The sequence below is a fragment of the Paramisgurnus dabryanus genome, chromosome 2 (genome assembly GCF_030506205.2).
Source record: "Paramisgurnus dabryanus chromosome 2, PD_genome_1.1, whole genome shotgun sequence".
Classification (NCBI taxonomy): Eukaryota; Metazoa; Chordata; class Actinopteri; order Cypriniformes; family Cobitidae; genus Paramisgurnus; species Paramisgurnus dabryanus.
Genome location: NC_133338.1, coordinates 25,801,805 through 25,821,407, shown reverse-complemented (window position 1 = coordinate 25,821,407; position 19,603 = coordinate 25,801,805). Strand labels below are relative to the sequence as shown.

At 40.5% G+C, this 19,603-nt stretch overlaps 1 protein-coding gene across 1 annotated transcript in view; it reads right to left on the bottom strand.

Moving 5' to 3' along the window:
• Positions 1-19,603, bottom strand: part of tp53i11a (tumor protein p53 inducible protein 11a) — a 71,080-nt gene that overhangs the window by 43,865 nt on the left and 7,612 nt on the right. The window contains exon 2 of the mRNA XM_065248848.1: positions 14,098-14,210. The gene's annotated coding sequence lies outside the window, so the exon portion shown is untranslated. The remainder of the gene's footprint in view (positions 1-14,097; positions 14,211-19,603) is intronic.

Below are 19,603 nucleotides of genomic sequence, written 5' to 3'. Positions count from 1 at the left end.
TTTTTCTTTTTTATGAGTGAAGTTCATGTAGCTACTTTAAATGTTAACGGTGCAAGAGATTCCAAAAAAAGAGCTACAATATATGAAGTAATAAAGCAGAAAGATATTGATGTTGTTTTGTTACAAGAGACTCATAGCGACACGAAAAATGCTGCTGATTGGGCAAGGGAGTTTGATGGTATCCCTGTGTTAAGCCATAACACTGCACTAAGTGGGGGAGTTGCCATTTTATTCACAAAGAATTTTAGTCCTATCTCTTATGACGTTGATGAAATTGTAAAAGGTAGGCTTTTAAAAGTTAGAGCTGTTTTTGAAAGTTATGTGTTTATTTTTATTTGTGTATATGTCCCAACTGCACCTGTTGAAAGAATTGTTTTTTTTAGACACATTGTCTTCCACTTTACAAAATTGTTGCTCTGAAGACTTTTTGTTCCTAGGTGGTGATTTCAATTGTACTGAGCACAATTTGGATCGGAATCACATTGAGCCTAATTTGGTTTCACGCAAACGTCTTACTCATATGATTAAAAAGTATGACTTATGTGACGTTTGGAGATCTTTAAATGGTAATGAGAGACAGTATACTTGGGTTCATATGCGTGATAATGCTATGTCATTGGCTAGGCTGGACAGATTTTATAGTTTTAATCACCATCTTAGTATTTTTAACAAATGTTACATAACACCAGTTAGTTTCTCAGATCACAGTATGGTGCACTGTAAGCTTATTTTAAGCTCAATTAAACCAAAAAGCGCATATTGGCATTTTAACACTAATCTGTTAAATGATAAATTTTATAAAGAATCATTTAAGTATTTCTGGGAAGCTCACAGAACAAAGAAGTCTTCTTTTCGCTCATTGCAACAGTGGTGGGATGTTGGAAAGATAAAGATAAGACAATTTACTCAACAGTATACTCACAACGTTACTAAGGAGTTGACTCGTTCTTTGGAGTTTTTGGAAAGAGAGATAATTGAATATCAAAATTTGGCTCAATCTACTGGTGAGATTCATTATTTAGAAGTCTGTTCAAAGAAGAAAGCTCAGTTAGCTGATCTACTGGGGCATAAAGTACAGGGGGCGCTGGTCCGTTCACGTTTTCAAAGCATTGATCAGATGGATGTACCATCCCAATACTTTTTTAATTTGGAAAAAAAGAATGGGCAGAAACGGTTTATTCATGGACTGCGCTCCGAAGATGGAGTGTTACTGTCTGACCCTGCTGGTATTCGGGGAAGGGCAGTTAATTTTTATCAGAATCTGTACAGGAGTGAGCTCAAGTCAGAGTGTTGTATGGACAATGTTTTCCTTGACAGCCTACCAAAGGTGTCAGAGGAGGGGAATCATGACCTTGAAGGAGTGCTGACTCTGGAAGAGCTTTATAAGGCCCTGCAAAGCATGGAGTCTGGGAGGGCACCAGGAGTGGATGGCCTCCCTGTCGACTTCTATAAGGCTTTTTGGTTGGAGTTGGGTGTTGATCTGCTGGAGGTACTGAAGGACAGCTTGTCTAAGGGCGAGTTGCCGTTGAGTTGCCGAAGAGCGGTGATCACTCTTCTTCCAAAAAAGGGGGACCTTACTGATATTAAGAGCTGGCGCCCTGTTTCGCTTCTCTGCAGTGATTATAAAACACTTTCTAAAGCTTTGGGTAACAGATTGGCTGGAGTGTTGGGTCAGGTTATCCATCCGGACCAGACGTACTGTGTCCCTGGTAGATCTATATTTGATAACATCTCGCTAATTCGGGATATTTTTCACGTCTCTAAATTGTTAAATTTGGACTGTGGCTTGATATCCTTAGATCAGGAGAAGGCATTTGACCGAGTAGAGCACTCATATTTGTGGAGTGCCTTAACAGCGTTTGGTTTTAGCAAAAAATTTATAGACATGATCAGGGTACTCTATTGTGACGTTGAGAGTATGCTTAAAATAAATGGTGGCTTATGTGCTCCATTTCAGGTTCTCAGGGGTATCAGACAAGGTTGTTCCTTGTCTGGAATGTTGTATTCTTTGGCTATTGAGCCATTGCTTCAACAGATAAGAGGTCAATTAAGTGGTTTGTTTTTACCAGATTGTTTTATAAGATTTGTTTGTCAGCCTATGCCGATGATATTGTGGTGATGATCAATAGACAAAGTGATGTGCAGATTTTATTTAATTTAATTAAAGAATTTAGACTGGTGTCTTCTGCAAAGGTTAATTTGGAAAAAAGTGATGCTTTATTGTTGGGACAATGGGCTGATGGTAAACCTTGCCTTCCTGATGGGCTGTGTTGGGGGAATGGGGGTATAAAATATCTAGGAGTTTATCTAGGGGACAGCAGTGTGGTGCAAAAAAATTGGGAGGGGCTGATGGAAAAAGTTAAAGGGCGCTTGGATAAGTGGAAATGGTTACTACCAAATATGTCTTATAGGGGGCGAACGCTCATTGTCAACAATCTAGTGGCATCTTCACTTTGGCATAGATTGGCATGTGTAGACCCTTCACCACAGTTTTTAGCTGAAGTTCAAGCTGCTCTTGTTAATTTCTTTTGGGATAAACTGCACTGGGTCCCACAGAGTGTTTTATACCTCCCCAAAGATGAAGGTGGCCAAGGCTTGATTAATTTACAAAGTAGAATGGCGGCTTTTCGGTTACAGTTTTTAAAAAGACTATTGGACGGTTCTACAGATTTCAGCTGGCGCGCTGTGAGCTGCGCCATTTTGCACACTATTGGGGGTTTCGGACTGGACAAATCCCTCTTTTTAATGGATCCAACCAAATTGGATTTATCAGAACTGCCTCCTTTCTATCGAAACCTCTTTAAGGTCTGGAGTCTTTTTCGTGTTCACAAGACTGAGAACTGTCATTCTCTTCACTGGCTTTTGCAGGAACCTTTGATTCTTGGGGCTCGCTTGGACATTGCTACTCACTGCCATCTGCCAGGATTCAGTACAATGCTTCAGAAATCCAAGGTTTTCATTTTGGGACATTTGTTGACATTAACTGGGCCTCAATTTGAGAATGTGGATGTTGCATCTAAACATATAGGAATCAAGTCTGTTCGTTTAATAACTCGGTTTTTTTGTCAACTTAAGTCATGTTTCACAGTTGAAGAAGAACATTTGTTAAAAGACTTTTTTTCAGGGGTTTGTACTCCTGATGTTGAGGATCCTTTTCCGGGTTTGATTATTCAACCCAATCTTGAAGAGGGTATGGGTTTTTTGCTGAAATCAGGTGAATCTTTGGTTTTAGATTTCTTGTCAAGTGAAGGGAAAAAACTGTATAGAGCCTGTGTGTTGGTTTTTAATAAGAAAATTTTAGAAAAAAGAACTGATACACCATGGCGATCTGTGTTTAAACTGAGAAATGATGTAAAACCTGAATGGAGATCGTTATATAAGCCACCATTGTCTAAAAGGTTTGGTGATATACAATGGAGAATTCTTCATGGTGCCATTGCTGTCAATTCTTTTATTTCGGTGATGAATTCAGAAGTTAATCCTGCTTGTCCTTTTTGTCCTCAAAGGGAAACTGTTTTTCATGCTTTTATGCATTGTTTTAGACTAGAACCTTTGTTTAGGAGTCTAAATGATTTGTTTAGTAGGTTTGATGAAACATTTTGTATAGAAACTTTTATTTTGGGTTTTAAGTATTCTCAGCAGAAACGTTTTACCTGTCAGTTGTTGAACTTCATTTTAGGGCAGGCAAAGATGGCTATTTATATCAGCCGGAGAAACAGAGTGGAACAAAAGTCTAGTGATGATGTGAATGTGTGTTTTTTAACTTTGATAAAACCTAGAGTTTGGATTGATTTTCGGTTTTATAAAACTATGAGAAATCTTTCAACTTTTGAATTGATATGGTGCAGTCATGGTGCTTTGTGTGAAGTTTGTGAAGGTGATTTGGTTTTTTCTTTGTAATTTCTTTAGGCGTTAATATCCTTTGTGTAATGTGTTGAAGGTATTCTATGGTTAGTTTATTGTGAAGAGATATTGTTAAAATTGTAAATAAAGTCTTTTTCAAAAATCAAAATCTCTCTCTCTCTCTCTCTCTCTCTCTCTCTCTCTCTCTCTCTCTCTCTCTCTCTCTCTCTCTCTCTCTCTCGTTGTGTTTGACTTGACGCAAAGCTTCTAGACCGCGGAAGATAATGTATTAAAAACGCGTCGTGCAAATTAGCGGTTCCATGGTTCTTCTCCATGGTTCTTTTTGCTCGTTCCCCTGCCCATCAATCAATCATCCGTGGGGCGACTTTATCACCTTGCTTTTTTATTCATTTTTTACTCAGTAACGGATATGGTTTAAGATACTTTAAACAAAACATACTTAAGTCAAAGTAAAAGTACAGATTATAAAACTACTCAAAAAAGTAAAAGTACACAAAACAACTACTCAATTACAGTAACGTGAGTAAATGTAATTCTTTACTTTCCACCTACAGAATGGGTGCAATGGTTTTGGGCAATTTGGCAAATAGATCTTCAAAAGAGATTTAGACAATTTAACACTTTACGCATGGGAGTGTGATGAGAATTCTTTTTGAAAATGGTCCTGTTCGCACAATTTGAACTAAGCTTTTTTCCTAGTATAGCTGATTTTAAGTTTATTAAACAAAACTCGTTTTACCACATACTGGTAATCAGTGGTGGACCATAAAGCTTTGTTTTTATTCAACGCGTCTGCATGAGCGTGTTGGAGCGCGCAGCAAAAATTAAGTCAACGAGGAGTAAGCATTGTGCGCGCGAGGCCCATTTTGCATGGAGGTGCGCATGGCAATTTCTGTAACTGCACGAACGGCTAGACTAGCTAAACTTGCACTGAACGCACGACTTCAAGCCTATGTGGCCGCGCACATGCGCAACTTAAAGGGGATTTGTACATGTTTTGTACATTTTAGCAAAAAATTACTTGTGATTAAACATCATTTGGCGGACCCCCTGCAGTTACGGTTGAAGACCCATGATTTAAAACACGAATTCTTTACATATGTATGAGAATTATTGGCTTATTTTTGTAGTAAATCTACAAACTTGAGATTTCTGTACTGTTTAGTAAAACTTTAATGAATTTATAATGTTTAATAAAAACATATTTAAGAGATTGACTTTTATTCATGTTCTCATATAAGCTCTGATGTTATAAGCACCCGGGTTGTTCAGCCTACAGCATCTTATATCCTCTTCTATGTTCGTATTTGACTCGATTGCTCATGTCGGACGCTGTCGTTTCAAAGAATAGTGCAACAGTGAACGCGTCAACTATGGCTCGTCCGTTTGTTGAAACACGCACACGATCAGCGGAGCCTCGCGATGCGGACCTGCCTAGGCATTCAAAAAGAGCAGTGTGGGTGCATTTTGCTTAATGGCAATGAAATCATTGTTTTACCAATCAGATTTCGAGCTGGCATCGCCAGGGGTATCTAGAAGGCTTACAATAACATCAATGTTTCATTTGATTGGATTGACTCTCAGCAGTTTCAAACATAACAGGAAAAATTTCCAAATCCAGCTTAACGCAGAGTCAGACAGACTGAAGGCAAAAATCCAGTTGAAATCATTGATTTCCTTCATCATAAAAATCTGGCAGCTGTATGCATTGACATGTTTGGCGGTGATTATTTCTGTGTCATCTGCTTCGGTTGAACAGACATTGATTTTGATTCTTTAAAACACTTGGTAAGCTTTTTCAAGAACCATTTATGTGATTTCTTTTGCAAAAATGCCTTCATTTTAAATACCTTTCAAACGGGTTTTTGTATATTATTCACTCTTAAAATGGCTGGGTTATTTTTGACCCATAATGGGTAAATATGGGCAGAACACGTGCTGGGTTAAAAATTACCCCGTGCTGGGTTAAAATGACCTAATGTTGGGTTGTTGTTATGTAACCATGGGGTATAATAACCCAGCAGTTAGGTAAAAATAACCCAGCATTGGGTCAATTTTTAACCCAGCATGTGTTCTGTCCAATATGGGTAAAAATATCCCAGCCATTTTTGGAGTGTTAGCTGTGTCTCATTTTGTAGTGTCTTTTTTAATAAAGTAAAATACTTGAAGTCGTTGAGGTGTAAAATATAGTAATTTATATTTTACTTTGCAGTTTAACGGTTGATGTGTTTCTATTGCCCTGACGTTATAATGATAGTAATACGAGATGGATTCATTCATGTAGGACAGCACTGAAGGCCTAGGTGTGAAATGAACGGCCAGCCACTGCTGGTAATTGCACTGGCATGTTACTTTTTTTATTTACCTTTATTTACTTTAAGTGCAGTTGGAATTGGTGGGTAATATATTTATTTATTGCCATTGTTAATTGTTTTAAGATTCAACTAAATGTAGAGATACATATCGTTGGCAGTAATTTAGACAGTGTATTTAAAGCCTATGAATTTAAAATACTTTAATACAGCCAAATATTTATCTCTTCTTTGCCAAAGTGTTTTCTTACAAGGATGCCCAGAGATAATTAGGTTGGAGGATGAGAAACCCTTTTTACTGCTGTCCTGTCATCTTTGGTGAACACTATAAGAGTTGAAGATGTTCTTACTATGGCCATGTGTAGGGAAAAATCAATTTGGTTTATATTTTAAAGGCAAGGGATATTCTGCACTCGTTTCACAAAGAGCTGTTTTGTTATCTCATTTTACATGGTTAAGTGGTACTCAACATTCCATGTCAACAGAAATTGGCTATTGATAAAAAGATAGATAGGCTACTTTATTTTTCTCAGGAAAAATGTTTGTGAAGAAAATCAACATGATGTCAATTTGCAGTGTTTATGCCTAATGTATTATGCCGACTGCAATTAGCCTTTCAATGACACTCATTGGCTCATCAACCCCTCTGGGCCATACTGTGTTTATCGAGACAATTAAACCTACACTGACATTAAGAAAATGCAGGTAACATTTGAGAAAACACAAGCAATGACCACAAAGTAAAAAGAATTGAATAGATTGTCCATGTGTACCGCAGGATATCCAAAATACACCTGCATGTAAAGTCCCTGAAGACAGACAATATTACTAATGCTTTTTTAACAGCAGGTCTTTATATTTATAATTTCCTTTCTGCACAAAAAAGCTTGTAAACATAAGCAACAGATTCTGTATAAGAGCTGAAACATATTGTAAAACATTTCAGTTATTGTTAACCTTAAAGAGCACCATATGTTGCTAAAAACTAGGGATGTGCATTTGTGTCATTTTTTAATCCCGATTAATCCAGGGGTGTCCAAACTCGGTCCTGGAGGGCCGGTGTCCTGCAGAGTTTTGCTGAAACTTCCCTTAACACGCCTGCCTGAAAGTTGCTAGTGTGCCTAGTAAGACCTTGATTAGCTGGATCAGGTGTGTTTGATTAGGGTTGGAGCATAGCTCTGCAGAGACACCGGCCCTCCAGGAGAAGGATTGGACACCCCTGGATTAATCCAAAGGTTTGAAAAACAAGAGCCGTTTCTCAATATGCGTTCTTGTCTGTACTTGTGTTCTTGTGGACTTGTGAAACGTCATCAGCCGCGGCCCAAGTACTGTTCCAATTCAAAGTTCGCATCAAGCCCAAGTTCACATAAAATCCCCGGATGTGTTCTTGATCCGCCCATTTTATCGACGATGCATCAGAGGAGACTTGTGTGGATTTATGACAGCGAAGTTTCCCAGAATGCATTTCGGGTCAGGAGTTCGTTCTTACGAGTCTGAACTTGCAAGTTCGAACTACGAAAGTACTTGATTAACTGGGGGCGGGGCAATCAAAGGGGTGGGGCGTATAAGCCATGGTGAAAATGGAAATATTTTTATTAGATACACTCTAATAAAACTTAATTTTGAAGAAACTAAGAGAGAAAATTAACACATATTAGATTATTAATTAATTAAATGTTTTATCACGAATAGCTGTGTGATGAAGTGAACTAAAGGGTTAATAAACACAAACTGAAGTGCTTTCTATATTATGCACTCTACATAATATTAAGCCTTATATACAACATAAATGTATTATACAACGTGCATATGTATGCACAAAATTCAAGACTTAAACCAAGTTATGTACTGGAGAGAAAGCTTAACGCCTGTTGTGGATGTGCACCATAATCACAGCACACTTCAAAACACGTCCAGTCAAAGCACAAGCTTCATAACATTAAGCAGCTTTTGTTATCATTTTAGCGATAAGCTGTCGTGTCATCCTATCACTTGTTCTCAGTCAAGATATGCTCATATCGCTCTCTGGTATCTCTTGACATTTGATGTTTAAATATAAGATGATATGAGGGAACTTGTGACAGCACTGTACATTTTGCATCTGACTAAATATATTTTCATCCTACTGAAGTGAATCCCACAATCCCGGAATCATTTTAAACCATAGTGCCTCAGTGATGTGAAGTGTGTTCGGCAGAACTTCACAGAATTGCGCGGATCTGCGGGTTGCCATGGTGCGGGAACACTGACTTTATCTGTTTGTTTTTGAATCATGCATGGTAACGTTACTGATGTCATACGCCGATCTGCATAGCTCAACACAACGTCAAACAGGCACCCAGTCATTCCCACAGGCGCTTGTAATGCTAACCAGAAATACAAATGCCACCATAATCACAAAAAATAAATAAACCCACGTGATCAACATTTTCATGATCGAGTATCGATGCCACGTTCGAGTACTCGTGCCCATCCCTACTAAAAACAACATTATTTTCTGTATTTGGAGTAATGCAATGTGTTTGTGTGGTTTTAGGTTAAAAAACATTATTTACCACATACTGTACATTATTGTCTCTCCTCTATGCACTAAATTGAAATGCATTGATTTGGTACAAAGCTCATCATTCTAAAAAAGTGCAGTCCACCGATTGGCCAGCTAACTGGAAATGTGAAGCTCCATACCTTATTTAGAAGAGTACTCCCAATGCAACTGACTGGGGTTAATATTTTCTTTACTATTTAACAATAAGAGCCGAATCTGATGCAGAAAATGCAGATGCCCAAGCTGATTGATTAACTTTGCCAGCACGGCTTGAGCAGGAAGTAACACATTGGTAAGGTAAGGATACTAAAACATTAAAACAATGTCTGCATTTGTGATCATAGAAACGACAAACAAGCACTACTTACTAAGACTACTTACATGCGGTTTCTTATTTTAATTTAAAATTTCTAATTTTACAAATGTACAGAATTAAATGCATCGAAACTAAAACAGAAACAACTTTGAAACTTTTCCAACAATTAAAGCTTATACTCAAACTTATAACAACAATTCAGTAATAAATCTAATAAATCTGTATCTTTTTATTATGGTGAAAAAAAATATTCACCAAAGGCTCTACAAATCATCATTAAATAAATGACATAATGATAAATATCAGTCTTAATCTTAAACCTGTCCTGTACCATCAAACATTTCCCCATGACCCTTTTCTGGCTGTGATGTACTTATGCTCCGGCCATTCAACTAAGCTTGGTGCCATTAGCACAATCAGAAGTGTTAAATAATGTTTCACTTCATTGAGCACAGCATGCATCTTCCTAATGACTCATTTCTAGGGCCTCATAAGTGCTCATTTTTCCATCAAAAAAAGACAGACTGAAGAGGCTTTATGAAAGCCCTCCATCTGACACTGTTTTAAAGGTCATGATTGTATCCAGGACTCCAGACTGTGACTTTAAGGTTACGAGCATTTTTCTTGCTGAAGTGCCAAAGAAAAAAACTATTGTTTTTCTGCATAACACCAAAGCAAAGCATGACAAAAGCATGACAAAAGCTTGCATTACCAAACCGGCACAACCTAACGCTAACCTGACGTTGTCTGCACAGCTGAATGAATGACAAAATTTGTTTACTCGTGGACTGAATTGAACATTTGGATTGAACTGAACTACGGGGAAGTGTAACAAAAAACCTTTTCAAATATTATATCAATGCATTTTCTGTTACAAACTCGTAGCTAGCTGAAACCAAATTCATTATACTGTAACAAAACCACTGCTCCCATACATTAGCCCTGTGTATTATACATTGAATTCACCTCAAGCTATTATGAAAGTACGAAAAATTACAACTTTCTACCAAACAAAAGCTTAATGTTTGCTCATGAAAATTGGGAAAAATTTGATATTAATTTAGAAACTACATTAAAGACTAGACGTAGACTGATTCATCGTTTTGCCGATTAGTCTGCACTGAGAGTTCATTGGTGAAAAATCCATACCAATTGTTGTTCTGAATTGCATCTGTTGATTCATACCAATACTTTTTAATTAATTTACTGACTAAATGCAACATTAGCATAGAAACAACAGCAGGAACCAAAGTTTGTCGTCAAGGCTGACAGATGGCAATTAGTACGGATATTACAGTATATGGATATTGGTAGTGCCTCAAACAGTAACACAAAATAATCGCAGATAAATCCAACCCAAATGTTTGTTGTCATGATTATTACCATCTATCTGCATTCGTTTATATCCAGCTGGTTACTTTTATCCATGATTTAGCCGGCTAAGCTGCATATTTTTAATTAATAACGAGAGAACACAAAATGCGTTGTTCCAATAATAACACAGGGATGTATGTATTTTGGGACGACGCATTCAGTGTGTTGTCCCAAAACTAACACTGATTGTGTTGTTTTTAACACATTTGTTTTAAGAGTGCACACACACATATTATACATTTTTGAAATTTCGATTTAATTTAAACATTCATTTTATTTAGCACATTTTCATGGTTCAGTACTGTTTTATTACTTTTGTAATAAATTCCGGCACTGTTTCACTTTGAGTGTTATGTTTGTTTTTATCCAGTATCAATTTTTAAAACTATCGATCAATTTATTGGTTATCCGCAAGTACGGACCAACCTAGCTATGGGATTTTTCATTCCATTTTCCATTCATGATGTGGACTTTACTCACATCTGTATGCAAGCAAAGAAATATGGTGAACTCTCTAGGAGAGTAATGATGAAAGCAACATGATCTCACAAAGTTCCGTGGGATAGTCACGGAATTTTGTGCTCATTTTTCCGTGGCATTCTCACGGATCTCCGCATTTTTCCGTGGCCCTGCTACGGACTGTCTTTTTCCGTGGCATTCTCACGGATTGGTTACTCAACTGCTTTTTCCTATTTTCAAACCATTTTCGCTTCGGTTTAGGGTTAGATTTGGTGTTTGCATTAGTATGTCACTTTAACTATTGGTTTATATAATTTTTTCTGATTTATTCTTTTATATTTTCTAAACTTTAAACAATTGTCGCCTGGCGTTGGGGTTAGAGTTGGGTTTGGGTAGGGATGTCATTTCATGTAAATCTAACCCTAAACCGAAGCGAAAATGGTAAAAAAATAGGACAAAACAGTTGAGTAACCAATCCGTGAGAATGCCACGGAAAAAGGCAGTCCGTAGCAGGGCCACGGAAAAATGCGGAGATCCGTGAGAATGCCACGGAAAAATGAGCACAAAATTCCGTGACTATGCCACGGAAATTCGTGAGATCAGGTTGGATGAAAGGCAAAGACCTTTAACAAATAATTATTATCGATTTTGATCTGTTCCTAGAATAAAGTTATTGTTAGGCCTTAGACAAATTAAAATATACTGTATGAGTAAAAAAATACTTTTAGGTATTTTTAGGGTGTTTTTATTCATTTATTTATTCATTCTTCAAGCCATTTCAGCATCTATTGCTATATTGATTTCAAGAACTGGTTGAAGTGGCCATCGGTTCAAAAAAACTAAAATCATTTATTAAATATGTAGGGAAGAAACCAATGTGTAAAGCGGTTTCCTTACCATGCCCCAATAATAATGATAAATAATTTGAGTTGTCTGGTCGGTTTGCTCTAGCCTGACTACGTAAGATTTTGTACTTCCGCTAAATTTCATTACGCTTCTGTACTCAGTCTGAGATACCTCCCATTCAAACCGTTTTCCTCAGGTCTCAAAACAACCGTCGAATCAACGAACAGAGGGCGGGCTGCGAGCCGTGACGTAGACGCTAAGCGCCGAATGTACGGTTGTAGTTTGTAGTGGACATGGAGGCACAGAAAGCTATTTGCTCTGTTGTGGAGAACCGGCACTTGCCAACTTAAGCCCGAACAAGAAAAGTGTTTGTTAAACATTTTGAATGGAGATTATGTTGTTGCCCTACTCCCGACAGGTTTTGGGAAAAGTTTAATTTATCAACTATTACCGATCTTCAGCGAGAAACTGTGTGCAGCACAGCTTGACCTGCACAACGATTGAGAAATCATGGAAGGGAATTTCATTGTTCACAGTTAATGGTGGAGGACGCATGGGCAAACATTCTTTGGTGACGTTCCTGATTAACCAGAAAAAAAGGTAGGAAGATTTAATTTACATATGGTTATGGCTGTCTGGTGGAAGAGTTTGAGAGGAGAGATGGGCATTCCTCCACTTAGATGTGAGTGGAAAGACACCGTAAGGATAGTGTTCAACTAGCTCTGGCCGATTTACTTTACATAATCTGCAGAAGTCGTTCATAGCCATGTTAACTCCGGTATTTCGCTCGATGGGTTTGTTTTCACATCATACGTGTGTTTTACAGCAGAAATTCGATGCGGCTGAGCCGGCGCATAACGCACATCATATCCAAACGTTATGTGATTGGCTTACGTTTAGACCAATGATTTTAAACTTCAGACAAGCCCCTCCCATGAGAAGGAAAACGATTGTCAATTATGCCTAGCCAGAATCTGTCTATGAAGCGAAGCAAAATAGCAGAGGATGGTTCTACCAGGCTAGGTTTGCTCAGGAAAAAGTCTAAAAAGTCATTTGTTTTTGTACGATGATGTCACATCCGTAAACGAAAAAAGAGGAGCCGGACCTTCGCATGTGCACCGTATAGGGGTGTGTAGCTAGTTTAGGAAACAGTTGTTTAGAGTTAAAACATGTCATCTGTAAAGTTTCAAAAGTTGATCATCTGGAGAACGGCATTTAAATATCTCCGTTTATTACCTTCATACATCAAATCATCTGTTAAACAGTGAAAAAGCTTAAACTGCGAGCTTGTGCTAAAACAAATGTTAATATCAGCTGAGCTTTTCAACATCTGAAGGGATTTAATACTGGAACAGAGACAGTTTCCTCTGAACCGGCAAGGCATCTGTTGAAACACTTGTATTATCATTTAGCAGATATATTACTTTGGTCGTTTTCAGATTCTCATATGTACTTTTGCCATGCCGATGCATAATGACAGAACTGCTCTAACGCGGTGATCACAGACATCACATTCATCTTTGCAGAGCAGCGGGGCAAAACACAACGCAAGCAAAGAACATTACACTGCAAATAACTGCAATTTTATATTTCAATCAGAGATGGCGATAGAGAGGCAAGGGTTACGGCTTGAAGCTTTAATCTATGCAGAAGTTTATCAACACAAGTTTATCCGTACTGTGGGGTTATTTGGCATCTCCAATTCACCTAGCCTGTATGTTTTGGCCTGTGGGAGGAAACCGGAGTACTCGGAGTGAGTAAATCCACACTGACACAGCGAGAACATTCAAACTCCACACAGAAAGGCCACCTGACCTAGCCGGCGCTCGAACCGGTCTGTTTCACAATCGGAAGGCTGCAGCCTACAGAGGTCGCACATGCAGGCTGCATAAGTCATCAAGCCTGGTTTATTTAGGATATTACAACAAATTTTGATTAACTAAGAGTAACTAGTCAACTTTATAATAGTTATTATTCTGAAATAATAACGTCTTTATGATGTATGCAGCCTACAAATGTGACCTCCTGAGGCTGCAGCCTTCCAATTCTGCTATCCACTGAGCCACAGTGCTATCAGTGTGTTTTTGCCCTTTTTTTAAAAAGAAACAGAACTATACATGGAACTCTGTGTGCCACTGTGATTCATTTTAAACCTGTATTCACAAAAACACATTTTGAAGAATGACGACATACAATAAAAGTGATTGGTGACTGATGCTGTCAGTCATTATCATTCTTCCTAATATGACTTATCATTCTTCCTAGTAATGCAGGTTTGAGATCACAGGTTTTAAATCACATTACTAACAATAAACATGCCATTGTACAATTATTGAATGAAAACATAGAAACAAATATAGTTAGTCCTGTAAACTACTTACTTAGTGGTCAGATGAAATTGACACGGAATTCAAAATCCAGCTCTTAGAACATATGGTCGAGTGTCTTCCAGGGAAAAACTTACATACACATTCCAGCTTGTACCAACAGAGATCTGAAGCAGAGAAAATATGAATAAATGTAAAGCACTTAAAAAAAAGAGAGGATTTGTAATGATAATCCAGACTCCGATACAAGGACAACAATTAACCATGTGTACTTATTGATGCACAAACCCAGGTAAATAGAGGAAAAAAGATATATATATATATTTTTCCCCACATACATTTACTTTTTTAACCAGAATGAGTTCTGATAACTACCAAAGATTCAGTATCAAACTTTTACCCTTTAAAAGGCAGGGTGCATGATTTTTGAAAAACACTTTGTAAAAGGGAGTCGGGCCGAGTACCAAAACACACTTGTAGCCAATCAGTAGTAAGGGGCATGTCTACTAACTGACATTGTAGACTGGGTTGTGTTTGGGTGGGGCGGGTCTATCAAAAGAAGGTCCAGATTCTATTGGGGTAGTGGTAGGGATGCACCGATACGATTTTGGGGGGGGCGATACCGATACCGATTTAAACAGACAACTTCTGGCCGATACCGATGCCGATACCGATATTAAACACTCCTATACAATACTATACAGTTGGTCTATTAGCTAGTTTATTTCTGCATCAAATTATTTTTACTGAACATGGATTGGATCTGATTTACATTCAACTGACCAACCTAATAAGAGAGGCACAAATTAAGCTAAAACAAATATAATAAGACAGCATGACAACCTTCAAAGGTGGTTTTTGCTATTCAGTATTTATTTTATTAACAACATGAACTCATTTTTTTTTTACATATAATGGATTTCTTTATGCAGTTAATTAATAAACAATCGGTATCGGCCTTTCTCGTGCTATTGCCGATATGCCGATGGTTTCAAATTCATCAAAAATCGGCCAATAAATATCGGCGGCCGATACATCGGTGCATCACTGGGTAGTGGGCATGTTTATGTGAATTCAAATGTCAACATTAGGTGTGTTCGAGATCATCCGGCGCTGCGCAGACCGATCGGCGAGGTTTGCCGCTAGCAGTCGAGGGAGGAACTAAAGACGGAGCCGTCAAGCCGGACACCTGCTGCTTGCCGTAGTGACGTGTGCGCCGTGTTTCCTTGTTTTTAATCGCAAATGAAGTGAATTAGATGCTGAATTTGATAAAAACAAACCTTTTAATAAAAAGTTGCAACCAGAAACATTTTATATCGAATATTTTAATTGCTATACTGTATACCCGAAAATAACGGGAAACAAGCCTATATTATTAAAATACCAATAGAGTTTGTTATTTGAATTTTTATTTTATTACACGACACAATAACACATTTAAGCATATTAAATAGTTTTTTCCTGTTTTAAAACATGAATTTATAATGTTTATTAGTGGAACTAAAGGTTGGATTAAACTTGAAACGCACGTGATCGTTGTCATCAGTGAGGCGACCAATCACGTAAAACTGTTACGTCATCACAACTCCGTGCAGCCGCTCTGGAGAAGCTGCACCGGCTGAGCTAGCCGGCTACTCTCGAAACGCTCTTGCGGTACTTAAAAACCATATGACACAGTCACGTGCCTGCAGCGCCAGCTGAAGTCAGACAAAATTACTAACCGGAATGCACTGCTTCAAGTCAGACGCCAATCGGTCTGCGCAGCACCGCATGAAGTCTTTCAACGCAATTGACAAGATATCTCGTCAATTAAGAGAAAACGCTTCCCCGCCAATGACAAGATTTTCCGTCTTTCCGCAATACCGCTATTATTCCGCAACTTTTTTAACCCGGAAGTATTGCCCTATGGCAAGCGGCTGCATGTCCGTGTCTGTTTTAAAGATCATTCTGAATGGGATCTCTATGAAAAGTCCGTCACAAAAATGGAATTACCTCTGCTTTTTGCTCAAAATGTGTTGTTTTTGCAGAAACCTACCCATATTCAAAAGCTGATTACAAAAGAACCACTGAAGGTAGGATGAAACGGTTTTTTGTGTTTGAAAGCAGAGGTTCTGTTCTTTCATTTGGTATATTGTATGTTTATATATTTAAAGAACATTTTCTGGAAGGCATTAAACTTTGGTGAAAATCATGAAAAACGCTGGCGGGCAACTTTTTTTAAAAACACTGGCGGTGAAAGAGTTAATAAGTTCAGTTTTAAGCCAGAATCAGTCCTGATTGGAAATCATTTTCAATGTTAAAGTACTATTAAAGTAGTATTTACACAATGCCAGATTGCGCGTTCTTATTTTGAAATAAAAAAAAAACGTACCGAGGGGCTTCTGAACATTTGAAAATCAAGATCACTTGACACCGTACAAAAAAAATAAAGAACGCAAACAAGGAATAAGATAACACGTCGATACGAAAAAAGTTGTGGGGATTTGGAATTTGCTGCACAGTGGGTATATGTATGTGCTTATGTGTTTTATTGGTGAAGTCTGAAGAAGGGCGGTAGCCCGAAACGTTACTTCAGTGATTAAATAATATATTTTTTGGCGAGTTCGGTGTGCGGATTTCCTTTTTTTTTTGTCTTGTTTAGTTGTATTTTGAGGTCTTTCAAACTGTACACACAAACTAATTTTTTAGTACATGTATTCAAACCACACACTGACATCCATAACACAATTTCAGCAGCATCTTTTATTCAGTTTGCCTGCAGTGCACTATGATACTGCAGAAGCAGTATTTCTCAATAGGCCAAACATGGGAAAATGGCAACACAGACTAAAACAGCAGACATCTCAAAACTTAATTTAATGGGTTTCAAAGGAGACATTGAAGCAAAGAACAAACAAGTGTAACATTTTGTATAACTAGTTTTAAAAACCATTTAAGCAAATTACAATAAAATATTAAAACAAGTTTTGAAAAGTCAGAAAATGTTATGCGGTTTGTATTAACACAGCCAACATGAAAAAATAAAATAGAAAGAGACAAATGTCCACGCTGTAAAAAAATTCCATAGAAATTACAGTGTTACTTGCAGCTCGCAAGTTACCGTAGATTTAAAGTTCCCTTTCAGTCGGTCACGACGAATTGGGAACTCGCTTAGAGAGACCAATCTGCTTCGAATACTACTAAAACGCCAATGAACTTGGCATTGAGATATTTGCATAATGCTGGCGCCGCCCCGCCAGGTGCGTATATAAGCAGCAGGTGCAAATAGGGAAATTAGCCGGCAGTATCTGCTACTGAGAAGCTACTTTACTCTGTTGGGATTTGATTGCTGAAGTTGGTTGGACTAGCAGTACCACAGCGGACGCTTCGCTTAATTCCACGGCTCTACACCTGTTTATTGTTTTGAGTTTAGTGTGTGCGTTGCCTTCCTGTGCGCTCATCAACTAAGCATCTGAGTGAATTTCCCTAAAAGAGTGATACGAGAGAGCTTTGTGCCTTGTTAAAGGCAGCCACTCTCTCGTATATCCGGACATCAGCGTCCTTTTCAGGATGGCTTTTCGTCCGTGCGATCTTGGGTGCGGCAAGTACATGGGTCCGAAGGACGGTCACGAGCGTTGTCTTTCGTGCTTGGGCATCGAGCACGCAGAGGCAGCGTTCGCTGGGGGTAAGTGTTCTCACTGCGAGAACATGTCCCTTGTGGATTTGCGGAGACGGTTGTCTTTCCTCCGGGAAAAGCGCAACCCTCGTCATGTGAGTGCTGAACGCCGCCACGGTGCGGCCGTGAAGCTCTCTAAAGACGACCTCCGCATCACTGTGCTGAGCCGGTCGGGGGATTCGTCCTCCAGCTCTCAGCCTCCTCATCCACAGCCGGTTGATGTGCCGATGGAGACTTCAGCGTCGTGTTCTACGATGACTCTAGAATCCATCGTGCCTCCCTCCGGGTCCACCGACGCCGCAGCATCCGAGGGTGGGCCTCCTCCCCCTGACGTGGACCCCGACGCCCTTCCTCCCTCTGGTCGGGTTGGGACGCCGGAGTTCGATCCAGAGATGGTGGCCGTGCTCGCTCGAGCGGCGGAGACCGTAGGGTTAGAGTGGGTTCCCCCCCCTCAGCCCGAGCCGTCCCGCCTGGATGATTGGTTCTTTGGAGCTGCCCGGGTTTCACAACCCTCTCCACCGGTGCCTTTCTTCCCCGAGGTGCACGAGGAGCTGACTAGAACCTGGAAGTCGCCGTTTTCTACCAGATTACGGCCGTTTCAGCCCTCCCCCCTCACCTCCCTCACCAGCGGAGCCGCTAAGGGTTATACGGGGATCCCTCCTGTGGAGCGCGCGGTCGCGATGCAGCTGTGTCCGGCTAACGCTCCCTCTTGGAAGGACCGCCCAACCCTCCCCTCTCGTGCCTGCAGACAGTCCTCCGGTTTAACGGGCGCTGCCCACCAGGCATGTGGAGAGGCGGCTTCAGCCCTGCACGCTATGGCGTTGCTGCAGGTTCACCAAGCGAAGGCCTTGAGGGATCTGCACGAGGGAGGACACGACTCGCCTGTCCTTTCGGAGCTCCGGGCTGCCACTGATCTGGCTCTTCGCGCGACGAAGGTGACAGCGCAAGCGATTGGTCGTGCCATGTCTACGATGGTGGTCCAGGAACGCCACTTATGGCTATGTCTGGCGGACATGTCGGACGCGGAGAAGAACAAGTTCTTAGACGCTCCCGTGTCCCAGGCTGGTCTTTTCGGTGAGTCGGTGGAGTCCTTCGCCCAGCAGTTCTCCGCCGCCCAGAAGCAGACGGAGGCGATCGCTCAGATCATGCCCCGGCGCAAGCGACCTGCATCTCGCCCTCCAGCGCCGGCGGGCCCGTCTGCTCCTCGCCGAGGGCGCTCTGCGGCGGCTGCCTCCACCCCCCCCCCACTAGAACATCTTCCAGGCCACGGAGGGGGAACAGCCGTCGACAGCCCGCCTCGCCCGCCCCACCCGCTTCCCGTGGTAAACGGAAATCGAAGCGGCCCTGAGACGGGCGACCTGGATTTGGATGGGATCACTCTACGGGAGACGGTGATGGCATCGCTCCCTCCACCGGTAGAGGGCCGGGTGGAGAATCTTTGGTTTCGTTTTGTTTCTGTTCCGCCGGCTTCTCAGCCGGCACCCACAAAACCACAAAAAGAGTGCATTCCTATTCCTTCTCCAGGTCTCCAGAGGATCGAGAGAGATGTGAGCGGGCATTTACATGCTCTTCCTCCCTCTCCTCTATCGCCAGCGGGTGTCCTGAGGAGTTCCAGCTCTCCGCTGAGGAGACGGGACCACCAGCACCCTCCTCGGAGTCTGTGCTCTCCGCTGAGGAGACCAGACGACCGTCACCCTCAGCGGGCTCAGGTCAGTGTCACACACACACATACTGTAGATACTTATGCTGTCTCAGCAGACGTACCGGCAGTACCACCTGTCCCGCTCAGCCGCCCCACCGCGGGTACCCCGGCAGTGCCGTTAATTCCCCTCGTACGGTCCCTGGGGGCTTGGCTTCAGCTTCCCAGCCCGTCTCGTTGGGTTTTACGCACTGTCCGCCTCCGTT